Below are 8020 nucleotides of genomic sequence, written 5' to 3' on the forward strand. Positions count from 1 at the left end.
ATTTTTTTTTTTTTTTACCAATGAGTAGTACTATAATGTTGAGAATTCTCTGTTTAGTTCAGTACTACATTTTTTAATTGGGATATTTAGAATTTTAATGTCTAGTTTCTTGAATTCTTTATATATTTTGGAGTTCAGACCTTCGTCTGATGTGGGGTTGGTGAAGATCATCTCCCAGTCAGTAGGTTGCCTTTTTGTCTTAATGACAGTGCCTTTTGCTTTACAGAAGCTTCTCAGTTTCAGGAGGTCCCATTTATTCATTGTTGCTTTTATTGTCTGTACTACTGGGGTTATATTTAGGAAGTGGTCTCCTGTGCCCATGCATTTCAGGCTACTTCCCATTTTCTCTTCTATCAGGTTCAGTGTGGTTGTATTTATATTGAGGTCTTTAATCCATTTGGACTTGAGTTTTGTGCGTGGTGATAGATATGGATCTATTTTTATTCTTCTACAGGCTGACATCCAGTTATACCAGCACCATTTGTTGAAGATGCTTTCTTTCTTCCATTGTATAATTCTAGCTCCTTTGTCAAAAATCAGGTGTTCATAGGTGTGAGGATTAATATCCAGTTCTTCAATTTGATTCCATTAGTCAACGTCTCTGTTTTTATGCCAATACCAAGCTGTTTTTATTACTCTAGCTCTGTAATAGAGTTTGAAGTCAGGGATGGTAATGCCTCCAGATGTTCCTTTATTGTATAAGATTGTTTTGGCTATCCTGAGTTTTTTGTTTTTCCATATAAAGTTGATTATTGTTCTCTCAAGGCCTATGAAGAATTTTGTTGGGATATTGATGGGGATTGCATTGAATCTATAGATTGCCTTTGGTAGGATTGCCATTTTTACTATGTTGATCCTACCTATCCAAGAGCATGGGAAATCTTCCCATTTTCTGATATCCTCTTCAATTTCTTTCTTCAAAGACTTAAAGTTCTTGTCAAAAGGTCTCTCACTTCCTCCGTTAGAGTTACCCCAAGACACTTTATGCTATTTGTGGCTATTGTGAAAGGTGATGTTTCTCTGATTTTTCTCTCAGCTTCTTTATCCTTTGTGTATAAGAGGGCTACTGATTTTTTTGAGTTGATCTTGTATTATGCCACATCACTGAGGGTATTTATCAGCTGTAGGAGTTCTTTGGTAGAGTTTTTGGGGTCGCTTATGTACACTATCATATCATCTGCAAATAACAAAATTGGAAGCAGACAAGATCGCCAGGCAAAAGTTGCGAGCATGGGGGTGAAGATGGGGGTGGGGAAGGGGAGATGGGGAGAGAGAAGGGAGAAGAGGAGGGTTGGGGAGAGCTTGGGGGAGTGGGATGGTTATGGGAACAGGGAAAGAGATATCTTAATTGAGGGAACCATTTTGGGGTTGGCAAGAGGCTTGGCTCTGAAGGGGTTTCCAGAAGTCCACGGGGATGACCCTAGGTAGGACCCTGGGCAGTGGAGGAGAGGGTGCCTGAACTGGTCTTGTCCTGTAGTCCGATTGATGAGTATCTTGAATATCACCATAGAACCTTGCTTCGGCGATGGATGGAGATAGAGACAGAGACCCACATCAGAGCGCTGGACTGAACTCCCAAGGTCCAGTTGAAGAGCAGAATGAGGGTGAATATGAGCAAGGAAGTCAGGACCACGAGGGGTTCACCCACTGAAACAGTGTGCCTGAGCTAATGGGAGCTCACCAAATCCAGTTGGACTGGGACTGAACGAGCATGGGATCAAACTGGACCCTCTGAATGTGGCTGACAATTGGAGCAGACTTTGAAGTCAATGATAATGACTTTGGGATTTGTCTCTACTGCATGTACTGGCTTTTTGGGATCCTATTCTATTTGGATGTACACCTTCCTAAGCCTGAATGGAGGGAAGAAGGCCTTGGAATTCCTACAGGGCAGGGTACCCTGCCCTCTCTTAGGACTGGATGGAGAGGGGGGATGGTTTGTGGGGGAGTGGGACGGAAGTGGAAGGAGAGGAGGAAGTGGAAATTTTGATTGGTATTATTTATAAAGTAATAAATAAAAGAACTAAAAAAGAAAATATCATTAATGGAAGTGTAAAATGCTATACTCTCACTGGCCACATTATTTGGTACTATCTTAAATATCTTAAATACATTTTCGTTCATTAAAGCTGATAATGTTAGTTTCTTTTTAAAGAGATTTCAATCCACTTAGAAAAAATTGAAAAATATATCTTTGCCTATATTTGCCACTGGTTAACATCACGGGTCCTTTCTTTTTCTCCTTTCTCTGTAACTCCAGCTTTAGGGGGTCCAGTGCCTTTATTTGGCCTTTATTGTTACTGCACTCACAAAAACATGGACAGACAGAAATAAACATTTCATAAAAAGAATACTTCCAGCTGAGAGGCAGAGGCAGGCGGATCTCTGTGAGTTCAAAGCCAGCCTGGTCTACAGAGTGAGTGCCAGGGCTACACAGAGAAATCCTGTCTCAAAAAAGAAAGAGAGAGAGAGAGAGAGAGAGAGAGAGAGAGAGAGAGAGAGAGAAAGAAAGAAAGAAAGAAAGAAAGAAAGAAAGAAAGAAAGAAAGAAAGAAAGAAAAACAGGGCTGGAGAGATGGCTCAGAGGTTAAGGAGCACTGGCTTCATTTCCAGAGGTCCCTGAGTTCAATTCTCACAACCATCTGTAATGAGATCTGGTGCCCTCTGCTGCCTGCAGGCATACATTCAGGCACAACACTGTATACATAATGAATGAATAAATAAATATTTTTAAAAATATTTAAAAAACCAAAAAAAAAAAACAAACAAAAATAGTTCCTCCAAATTTTATGTGTATGTCAAATTGTTTTTTCAAAGAAAACAAATATAGAATAATCACATTCGGGATTTGCCTAATAATTTTCTCATGATTGTAACTGGGTTATGAATTTGGGACAAAACTAATTCCGATATGACATTGGGGGCCGCACATCATGAGGTGATGATAGATTGGATCGCATTGTTGTGGTTATTGTGGTCTCCGCTGGAGAGGTGTGTGGCCACCTCTTTAAACTCCTGCCGACATTCTCTGCAGCCGTTCTCACTCTAGTTCAGCATCCAATGATGAATCTTCCCTTGCCGCACTCAGAGTCAGCAAACCCCAGGCTACACACCTCTATAGAAGTGCTTCTCTTATTGCTGCTCATCGCTGGTAGCCCACATTTGGATCGCTGTCAAAACTGTAAAATGACATGAGTTTTGAAATGGTGGTGCGCTGCTTGGAAGTTTACACAGACCCTCAAGGTCTCCAGGGATGCAGTCCACATTATCTTCCAGCATTTCCTGCCGCCGTTGGGGCCAATGTCGTCTCTGCCCAGTGTTCCCTGTGTGCATTCTTTCCAGTTTTCTCTGCCCCTCACTCACCCAGCCCAGCTGTTCTCTCTACTCTTCCAAATCTTTCACGTTCTTGGAAGTCTCTTCAGTGTAATTTCCAAGCCCTCTGTTCTATAGGAAGTGATCTTGCCTGTCTAGTGAACAGCTTCCTGTTCCTAGTCCTGCCAACAGCACAGCCATCTTCCTTCAGGGCTTTGTTATAATAGATACAGAAGATATTTAAGATAAAAAGACTAATTGTACACAGAAAGACAATTATCACATGTACTCACTCATAGGTGGTTTTTAAACATAAAGCAAAGAAAACCAGCCTTCAGACCACAATCCCAGAGAACTTAGACAACAATGAGGTCACTAAGACAGACTTACATAGACATGGGAAGTAGAAATTAGAAGAAGACAAGATCTCCTGAGTAAATTGGAAGCATGGGGACCTTGGGGGAGGATTGAAGTGGGGAGAGGAGAGGCAGGGAGGGGAGCAGAGAAAAATGTAGAGCTCAATAAAAATCAATAAAAAAGTTAAAAAAAAAAAAAGACTAATTGAGATTCTTCCTTTCTGACCACATAATCCCCTCCCCTCCTCTCAGACAACCACTTGGAAATCTAGTGTGGCTTCCCCCTTTGTCTACCTTTTCCATCTCACCATATTTGTCTAGTGTCCTAAATTTTTTAAAATGATTTCGCTTATATGTTCTGGAATTTTATGTGAATGCTTTCTTCTGTACACATTTTAAAACTTTTGTTTACATACAATTATGCTGTTAATATACTGTTACTACATTTAGCCTCAGTTCATTTGTTCTCTGATATGTAAAAAAAATTTAAGTCCATTCTCTTTTTGAAGACATTATGGGTACTTCTTGTTGCCATGGCTTCTATAAACACTATGTTAGCTACTTTTATTACCACTAAAAATCCAACAGTTGCAACTTGAAGCAGAGGAGCTCTATTTCGATCCAACTTAAGAAGATATCATTCCAGGAAAGATTTGGCAGAAGCCTGAGTTCCTGGTGGTGGTGTGGTGGGTGTTAAAGTCCCTGTTGGCTCATGGCCAATCTAATAATCCAAAATTCTTCCAGGCCTACCTCAGGAGTTCCCAGAGTCTTAATAGTGCACACCATCGAAAATCCAAAGTGCTTTGAGAAACAAAGGAGAACTTTCAGCTGTGAGTCCCTATAAAACAATTATTACAGCATACAAAGGCGCAAAGGAAAATCCTCATTTTAAAAAGTAAGTCTGGGAGAACATCAAGGAAAGACTGATCCAATGAAAGACTAAATCCAAGCAGGGCCAACAAAGGCTGCATCTTGGTGTTCAGTATCTGGAATACACACAGTGGCATACCTGTGTATACATGTGTATAGCACACTGGGTACCCAGACTCACGAATTGCTTGTATAGACGAGCTGCTGGAAAGGCCACTGGATGAAAATGTGATTGGACCAGAGGGTGCTCTGCCAGCTCTCTGGATAGAAGGGGCAGCCTTTACAGACTTATAGGCAGCTAACCTCCTTCTCTACAGTGGCTCATCCCTGGACACATGCTCCTGCCCATATTTTCTTCATAACCACCCAGTCCACAATCACAAACATTGGCAAATCATAGAATGGAGGAATCATTTGTTATGCAATTGGCAAATGCCTGCATTATGCAAACAATCTAACCTGAAGTCAACTTCAGAGGGAATCATAAATGTACAGATAACAATAACTAACAGCACATACCATTGAGCTCTTCTCTGAAAGCTTCTGATAGGCCTCTTTAGCTGCTAGCTGCTTTGCCTCCTGTTTGGCAGCTCCTGAACCAAAACCATACGTTGTCGACCCAATTTTGCATTTAGAATTAAATCTAGAAAAAAATGTGAGTATTTATTTACATATCAAAAATGTTGTCAATCAATGTACAATTTAGGGGGGAAAAAGAACCCTACAGACAAACAAAGGCTTTAAGATGAAACTAACAATTTTTTTAACTATGTTTATGTTTCCTACCTCATATAATTTTTAACTCCACAGAAAGAGTCACCAATCTATCTGAATAACCAAAAATACTTGATATTCTGGCTTACGGTTCCCAGGTAAAATATAACTCTTTCTTGTTTCATTGAAAGACTGACAGCAAACACCACGTGATGATTTTAAAAGCAAGCGAGCAAATAAAAACTTATCAGTCCCAAGTGAAAAGATTTAAAGGGAATGAAAAAAGGCGGGGATCCAGCGAATTTTCTAGGGCTGTTCAAATAGGAGAGAAAACCAGCTGGCAGAGTGGGGGTAAAGAGGATAAGCCACGAGGACGCGGTACTAGGGGAAGACAGCCCACTGGGGTGTCCTCAGAGCCTCCTGACTCTGATGCTTGTTCACACATTATATATGAAGTTTAACTCACAGTAAAAGATTAATAACAGCTCTTAATAAACTAGAACAATCAGTGCGACCTACTCTACTCCCATGTTGGCGAACGTGGCCTTCCCGTCACTCAGGCAGCTTCCGGTACCACACTCACTGTCTTGTGGACCACAGGAAACAGAAATGTCAAAAGCAAAGCCAAGGAAAGCAGAGGCTACTGAAAAACAAATCAGCCAAAATTGATTCCAATGGACCCTCAAACCTTAGGTATTGGGTATTTGATGTTTATAACTCATTAAAAACCTTTCATAATAAATGTATATAAGGGGGGACAAAGACTTCTGGAAGCTACATATGAAAGCCTCTCACTTGTTATTGCTCATAGAAAGTGAACTGGAGCCCTCTGTCTATTGGACAATTTTTATTCATCTATCAGGATGGGCCTGGTCTTCTCTGATGCTACAGGGGCAGCTAGAATCCTACCCCCTCACAACCCTCATCACAGCCGGCTGCTCTATAACCTCATCCCTGAGCTCCGCAGGAGCAGGTACAGCTCTTATTCACTCACCCAAAGAGCTGTCCATCACATGAGCCAACAAATGCCACCTGCCTGTCTCACCTATGTCGCAAAGACACTGGTCTTACTTCCCTCAAACTCCCAAAAGGCCTGATGCGCTTCCAGCAGCTACTTCCCACACAGCATGTATTCATCTCATATCTGATATATAAACGAGGAAGCTGCAAACAGTGGTCCAGTCCTGTCAGGTTCACAGGGCAAGCTGAAGAAAGAGCGCCATCTGCACAAGATTCCAAGGTCCTGGGCAATAGCCTAGGGAGGCTTTAGTTTCCGGGAGGCAAGGCACTTCTAGGACTAACCATGCAACAGGAAATCTCATTTGTCTAGAAGACAAGGGTATCTGTGAATTAACATACATTTAACATACATGTAGTGAGTACTTGTCAGGTAGTAGATGCTAGGATTATACAAGCAAAACAAAACTGCTCTTGGGACCTTACTGGTATAGAAGGATACAGACAAATTGCGGTACTAAGTATTAATTGGAAAATGGATAAAAATACGGGAATTGGGGGACAGGGAGGGCAGAGTAGAAGTTCTTGTTCAGGGAAGGCTGCTCATACAGTTGGTTCTGTGAGAAGGACTGGATACTGGCACCAGATCTCATTACAGACAGTTGTGAACCACCATGTGGTTGCTGGGAATTAAACTCAGGACTTCAGGAAGATCAGCCAGTGATCTTTACCTCTGAGCCATCTCTCCAGACCCATAACAGAGTCTTTTTAATCACTTGGAAATGTGATTAAAAGTTAGATGGCTATGCCTTAGGTCCCAGCAGAGTTTCATATTAGAGAGCTCAAATCACAAAGCACAGTACAAGAAAACTGTAGACTCAGGCCGTTGTCTTCCTACCTTATAAAGAAAGGTAGCACTCGGGAGGCAGAGGCAGGTGGATCTCTGTGAGTTCGAGGCCAGCCTGGTCTACAAGAGGTAGTTCCAGGACAGGAACCCAAAGCTACGGAGAAACCCTGTCTCAAAAAATCAAAAAAAAAAAAAAAAAAAGAAAGAAAGAAAGAAAGAAAGAAAGAAAGAAAGAAAGGAAGGAAGGGAGGTATGGACAGGGTGCAACGCTTGTTGTGTATTTGGGGTCTGTCTTAGGACTCTAAGTCCAGCTCCTGAGTTCCCTTCATCTGTCCAGTGAGAAGGGGTCTGTGCTTAGCTCAATGTCCTGGCCTGAGGAAGTACCTACCACTGGGCAGTGTGTGTCACAAACTAATCGATGAAGAATCCAATTCCTGTGCAGCCATCAGGACTCTGGGAATGTGTCACAGTCTCACAGGAGGGTAGGATTTCTCATCAACCCTGGATTGCTGATGTTGCCTTGTGATAAAATATTCCCCAAGGCCCTTCTGGGAGCAGGTGGTTCTAAACTGCTGGCCTGGTGAATGATGGTATGCAACCCGGGGCTGGCAGGCAAGGAAAGGACGGATGAGAAAAGGATGAAGAAAGAGTTCTTCAACCCCCTGGCCAATTTGGTCGATGGCCATGTCCTCCTTGACTCGGCTGCAGTATGAAATGGGAAGCGGGAGACTAATATTTACAAACCTAGACTTGAACTGTCTCTACTCCGTCACCCACACAGCCTGGCAGTGTGAGCTACTCAGTAGTAGCTCCCACTGGGTCTTGGAATTCGGAAGCATCCATGTACCCAGCTGCATCCACTCTGTTTATTTTGAAAATTAGATGTGATCATTGATCCCGGAACCTATTAAAATACCGCAAGCAGGAGACTTGAGTTTCTCCTTCCTCTTCCAGTAGAGCTTTAC

The sequence above is a fragment of the Chionomys nivalis genome, chromosome 1 (genome assembly GCF_950005125.1).
Source record: "Chionomys nivalis chromosome 1, mChiNiv1.1, whole genome shotgun sequence".
Lineage (NCBI taxonomy): Eukaryota > Metazoa > Chordata > Mammalia > Rodentia > Cricetidae > Chionomys > Chionomys nivalis.